Source organism: Myotis brandtii, unplaced genomic scaffold (assembly GCF_000412655.1).
Source record: "Myotis brandtii unplaced genomic scaffold, ASM41265v1 scaffold1370, whole genome shotgun sequence".
NCBI classification, from domain to species: domain Eukaryota; kingdom Metazoa; phylum Chordata; class Mammalia; order Chiroptera; family Vespertilionidae; genus Myotis; species Myotis brandtii.
In genome coordinates, this window is record NW_005354875.1 from 25,828 (window position 1) to 32,780 (window position 6,953).

At 35.9% G+C, this 6,953-nt stretch overlaps 1 long non-coding RNA gene across 1 annotated transcript; it reads left to right on the forward strand.

Moving 5' to 3' along the window:
- The first annotated feature begins 152 nt into the window (after positions 1-152).
- LOC106725111 lies at positions 153-6,127 on the forward strand. Its single transcript, XR_001360983.1, has 3 exons — positions 153-164; positions 1,111-1,116; positions 6,002-6,127. It is a non-coding gene; the product is annotated as an uncharacterized LOC106725111 (long non-coding RNA).
- Positions 6,128-6,953: the final 826 nt, after the last annotated feature.

Here is a 6,953-nt window from a genome sequence, read left to right on the forward strand (position 1 = left end):
ATTAGCTGCCCCTTTGTTGGCGGTTAATTTGCATATCGTGCTGATTAGCCAATGGGAGGCGTAGCAAAGGTATGGTCAATTACCATGTTTGTCTATTATTAGATAGGGTGATATTGTTTGTTCACTTGGCTGAGGTAAGGTTTGCCATGTTTTTCCACTGTGAAGTTACTCTTTCTATCTTTTCCACACTGTATGGGAATAAGTAAATCTCATTTAAGGGGCTGAAGTTATACTTCACCTTCTTGAGGGCAAAATATCTACATAAATTATTTGGAAATTTGTTTATCCTTGCTCATTTAGCTATCTACTTTTTATTATTTATATCTGTTTAGATTCATGGATGTTTATTTTATACTTTGTGGTGTAATCCAACATTACTTTGTTTTGTTGCCTTAATTGTTCCAAAATTGGTCATTTAGAACTCTTAATTAACTCCTGTGCCATATGATTATATTTCCATGATTCTGGGTTTTTCTTTTTTTTTCAACACTATCATTTTTTTCTGGCATGACAGTATGCTCCAAGTTCATACTGTGTGTTGACTTTTCCAGTTCTTCAGCACTTGTCATTTGTTGATTTGTTGATGGTAGCCATTCTGACAGGTGTGTGATGATATCTCATTGTCCTTTAAATTTGCATCTTTTTGATGATTGACGACTTTGAGCATTTTTTCATGTCTCTTGGCCATCTATATGTTCACTTTGGAGAAATTTCTATTTAAGTCCTTTGTTCATTTTTTATTTTTTATTTTTTTTTTTTTAATCCTGATTCATTATAATCACCAGTTCATTCTGTACATCAGATTATTTATTCACTTGGTTCTTAGATTCACTTGTTGATAGATGCATGTTTGTTGTTCACAATTTGTATCTTTACCTTTTTCTTCTTCCTCTTCTTAAAGGATACCTTTCAGCATTTCGTATAATACTGGTTTAGTGGTGATGAACTCCTTTAGCTTTTCCTTATCTGTGAAGCTCTTTATCTGACCTTCAATTCTGAATGATAGCTTTGCTGGATAAAGTATTCTTGGTTGTAGGTTCTTGGTATTCAGCACTTTGAATATTTCTTGCCATTCCCTTCTGGCCTGCAAAGTTTCTGTTGAGAAATCAGCTGACAGTCGTATGGGTATTCCCTTGTAGGTAATTGAGTCTCTTTCTCTTGCTGCTTTTAAGATTCTCTCTTTGTCTTTTGCTCTTGGCATTTTAATTATGATGTGTCTTGGTGTGGTCCTCTTTGGATTCCTTTTGTTTGGGGTTCTCTGCGCTTCTTGGACCTGTAAGTCCATTTCTTTCACCAGGTGGGGGAAGTTTTCTGCCATTATTTCTTCAAATAGGTTTTCAATATCTTGCTGTCTCTCATCTTCTGGCACCCCTATTATTCTGATGTTGGTACGCTTGAAGCTGTCCCAGAGGCTCCTTACACTATCTTCGTATTTTCGGATTCTTTTTTCATTTTGCTTTTCCGGTTGGGTGTTTTTTGCTTCTTCGCATTTCAAATCTTTGGCTTGATTCTTGCGCTCCTCTGGTCTGCTATTGGGTGTAATATTCTTTATTTCAGAGCGTGTATGCTTAATTTCTAGTTTCTTTATCATAGCATCGAGGGTCTCATTAGTTTTCGTGAGGCTCTCCAGAAGTTTATTGCAAGCCCTCAAAATTGCGTTTTTTAGCTCTATATCCTCCATTTCTGTCATGTTTTTTTGTCTCCGCATTTTTTATGCTTTCTTGGTGCACCCCCTAGTGGTCTTTGTGCGCAGTCTTGTTCTAGTTGAGCCTTGATTGTTGTAGTTAATACTAGAGGGATTTGACCACCAGGCCGACTGGCTGTGTGAATCAGCTGTGTCTGCCGCGGAAAACTTCTGTCCTCTGGGGAGGTGCTAATCTAGCCTTTGCCTGAGGCTATCCGGCAAATGGCTCTGCGCAGGGCTTGGGCGGGGCGGGCTCAACAGGGCGGGCGGAGGGAGCCGTTATGGTGCCCTCAGTCCTGTTCCCAGAGGCTCTGCTTCTCAGAACCCCCGGAACCGCTGCAAACCTCGGAGGGAAAGCTGCCTTCCAACTGATGCCAGACACTCCCGCTTCTCCCGTTTGGGTCCGAGTCCCCAGCGATTCGCCCGTATCTGGAGCTCAGAGTCTGAGACTCCCCCCTGACCGAAAACGACAACCGCGCTCTCAGCCACCAGCCCGCTTTGCGCGCGCACCTCCGCACCTGAGTTTTTTCCACACTGCGCCTCCTCTGAGCCTCGGTGTGCTGTTATTTTTCCTTCTAGTTGAAGAGTCTCTCCTCAGCCAGCCTTCCTGTGGTTCTGGGTGATGTCCGTTCCGTCTTTTAGTTGTATTTTTGAAGTGGTTGTTTGCGGCAGCAGTCTGCGGTGTTTACCTATGCCGCCATCTTGGTCTCTCCCCCCTTTGTTCATTTTTTAATTGGATTGTCTTCCTTTTGTTAAGTTGTATGAGTTCCTTATATATTTTGGATATTAACCCCTTATTAGGTGTATCACTGGCAAATATGTTCTCCCATACAGTGGGCTCCCTTTTGGTTTTGTTGATGGCTTCTTTTGCTGTACAGAAGTTTTTTTATTTTGATATAGTCCCATATGTTGATTTTCTCTGTAGTTTCCCTTGACCTAGAAGATATATCCACAAACATATTGTTATGAAAAATGTCTTAGACTTTGCTGCCTATGGTTTCTTCTATTATTTTTATAGTTTCATGACTTACATTAAGTCTGTTATCCATTTTGATTTTATTTTTGTGTATGGTGTAAGTTGGTGGTCTAGTTTCATTTTTTACATGTATCTGTCTAATTTTCCCAGTGCCATTTATTGAAGAAACTGTCTTGACTCCATTGTATGCTCTTGCCTCCTTTGTCAAAAATTTTTTTAAAATATCACTATTTTTAATATTTTTATTGACTTCAGAGAGGAAGGGAAAGGGAAAGAGAGATAGAAACATCAATGATGAGAGAGAATCATTGATCAGTTGCTTCCTGCACACTCCCTACTGGGTCTTGAGCCTGAAACCTGGGCATGTGCCCTCAACTGGAATCAAACCTGGGATCTGTCAGTCTGAAGGCTGACCCTCTATGCACTGAGTCAAACCAGTTAGGGCTCCTTTGTCAAATATTAATTGAGTGTATTGGCTTGGGTCGATTTCTGGGGTCTCTTTTCTGTTTCATTTATCTATATGCCTGTTCTTGTGATAGTACCAGACTATTTTTATTACAGTGGCTTTTTAGTATAACTTGATATCTGGCATTGTGATTCCTCCAACTTCGTTTTTCCTTCTCAAGATGGCTGTGGCTATTTGGGGTCTTTTTGGTTCCATATAAATTTTTGAGAACTTGTTCTAGATCTGTGAAATATGTCATTGGTATTTTTCTACATAATTAAAAATATATGAAATTTATTGGACTTACATTGGTTAACAAAATTATATGTGTTTCAAATGTAGAATTCTATAATACACCATCTGTATATTGTATTGTATGCTAACCACCAAAAGTTGAGTCTCTTATCACCAGTTATTCCCCCTTTCCCTCTGGTCAACACCATACTGTTGTCTGTGTCTGAGGGTTGTTGTTGTTTTTTTGTTTAATCCCTTCAATGTTTTCACCCAGCTGCATAACCCCTCCCTGCTGACAGATGTTAGTCTGCTCTCTGTATCTATGATTCTGTTTCTGTTCTGCTTCGGGAGGTTTCATTGTTGTTGTAGGTTCCACATGTACATGAAACCTTATAGTAATTTTCATTCTTTAATTGGCTTATTTATCTTAGTTTAATACTCTCCAAAACTATCCAGGCTATCACAAAAAGTAAGTTTTTCTTTTTTACAGCCAACTAGTATTCCATTGTATAAATGTATCACTGCATTTTTATCCACCAATCTATCGATGGGCACTTGGGCTGATTACAAATCTTGGTTATTGTAAATAATGCTGCAATGAACATAAGTGTGCGTATATTTTTTCAAATTAATGTTTCAGGTTTCTATGGATATGTTCTCAGAAGTGGAATAACTGGATCATAAGGCAGTTCAATGTTAATTTTTTGAGAAAACTTCATGCTGTTATCCACAGTAGCTGCACCAATCTGCATTCCTACAAACACTGCATAAGGGTTCCCCTTACTCCACATCCTCAACAGCAATTTTAATTTGTGGATTTTTTTTATGATAGCCATTCTGATAGGTGTGAGGTAATAACTCAATATAGTTTTAATTTGCATTTCCCTGATCATTAGTGACGTTCAACGTCTTTTCATCAGTGTGTTGGCCATCTGTATGTCTTTAGAAAAGTGTCTATTCAGGTCTTTTGACCATTTTTTAGAAGGATTGTTTGTATTTTGGTGTCAACTTTTAAAATTTCTTTATAAATTTTGGATATTAACACCTTATCAAATGTATCATTGGACAATGTGTTCTCCCATTCATTAGGTTGTGTTCATTTTGTTGATGGTTTCCTTTGCTATGCAAAAACATTTTAATTCTATGTAGTTCCATTTCTTTAGTTTTTCTTTTGTTTCCCTTGCCTGAGGAGAAATATCAGAAAAAAATATTGCTACAAGAAATGTCCAAGATTTTACTACTTATTTTTTTCTAGGATTTTATGGTTTTGAGTCTTACCTTTAAGTCTTTAAACTATTTAGATTTTATTCCTCTGTATGGTGTAAGATGGTGGTCCAATTTTTTTTTCCATGTGTCTATCCAATTTTCCCAGCAACATTTATTGTTACTCTCCTTTTTCATTTCTAATTTTATTTATTTGGGTTATCTCTATTTTTTTCTCGATGTGTCCAGTTAAAGGTTTGTCAATATTGTTTATATTTACAACTCTTAGTTTTATTGATCTTATGAATTGCTTTTTTAGACTCTATTTTATTTTTTTCTCTGACCTTTATTATTTTTTTTTCTACTCACTTTGGGCTTTGTCTTTTTCTTTTCCTAGTGTCTTTAAGTGTACAGTTTATAGTAAATTAATATTTGACAAAGGATGTAAAAACATATACTGGGTTAAGATAGTGTATTAAAGGAATGGTGCTGGGAAAATTGGACAAATATGTGTAAAAATATGAAAATAGACCACCTTCTTACATCGTACATAAGAATAACTCAAAATGAATTAAAGACTTAAATGTTAGAAGTGAAACCATAAAAATCCTTTAAGAAAATATAGGTAGTAAAATCTCAGGCATTTCTCATAGCAATATTTTTTTCTGATATATTGCCTCAGATAAGGGAAACAAGAGTAAAAAACACAATGGGAATACATCCAACTAAAAAGTTTTTGCACATCAAAGAAACCATCAACAAAATGAGTAGACAACATATTGAATAGAAGAATATATTTGCCAATACATCTGATAAAGGCTGAATATACAAAACTTATAAGAAACTCATAGAATTCAACACCAAAAAACCCCCACATTCTGATTAAAAATGGGCAAAGGACATGAATATACACTTCTTCAAAGAGGATATACACATGGCTAATAAACATATGCAAGGATGCTCAATGAAACTAATTATCAGAGATGCAAATTAAAACCACAATGAAATATCACCTCACACCTGTCAGAATCATCTATAAATTAATTTAAAAAAACAGTGGTGGTGAGGATATGGAAAAAAGAGAATGCTTTTTCACTGTTGGTGGGAATGCAGATTGGTGAAGCCACTATGGAAAGCTGAGTGGAGTTACATAAAAAACAAACAAACAAACAAAAAAAACATGGAACTACCTTATATTGATTTTTCTAGTTTCCTGAGGTAGGCTTTTAATACTATAAGTTTCCCTCTGATGACTGCTTTTTCTGTGTCCCATAGATTTTGGTTTGTTATGTTATCATTTTTATTGTTTCAAGGTACCTTTTTTATTTTTTTCTTTATCTCATTATTAAACCATTCATTGTTTAGAGACATATTATTTAGCCTCCATGTCTGTGTGTTTTCAGGTTTTTATGTTTTTTTCTATGATTTATTTTTTGTTTCATACCATTTTTGGTCAAAGAAATGCTTGATATGATTTCAATCTTCTTAAATTTATTGAGATTTGATTTGTGTCCTAACATGGGGTCTACCTTAGGAAATGTTCCATTGTGCATTTGAGAAGAATGTATATTCTGCTGCTTTGGGGTAAAATGCTCTGAAGATATTTTTTTAATCCATCTGATCTAGTGTGTCATTTAATGTTGATCTTTTCTTGTTGATTTTCTGCCTGGAAGATCTATCCATTGATGTCAATGGGGCATTAAAATCTCCTGCTGTAAATCTCTCCCTTTATGTCAATTCAGGTTTGCTTTTTATATTTTGGTGCTCCTATGTTGTATGCATAAATTTTTACAAGGGTTACATCCTCATTGGATTGATCCCTTTATCATTATGCAGTGTCTTTCTTTGTATCTTACTATAACCTTTGTTTTAAAGTTTATTTTATCTAATTATTGCTACCCCAGCTTTTCTTTAAATTTCCATTTTCATTAAATATATTTTTCCATCCTTTTACTTTTAGTCTTTGTGTATCTTTTGTTCTGAGGCAGGGTTCTTGTAGACAGCATATATATTGGTCATATTTTTAATTCATTTAGCTACCTGATTTCTTTTTATTGGAGCATTTAAGCCATTTAATTTTTTTTACTTTAAATTTCTTTATTGATTACGGTATTACATATGTGTCCTTATCCTCCCATTACCCCCCCACTCATGCCCTCACCCCTCCTGTTGTCCGTGTCCATTGGTTAGGCTTATATGTATGCATACAAGTCCTTTGGTTGATCTCTCCCCCTTACCCCCACCCTCCTCTACCTTCCCTCTGAGGTTTGACATTCTGAAAGATAATTCTCTGTCTCTGGATCTGTTTTAGTTCATCAGTTTATGTTGTTCATTATATTCCATAAATGAGTGAGGTCATGTGATATTTATCTTTCTCTGACTGGGTTATTTCACTTAGCATAATGCTCTCC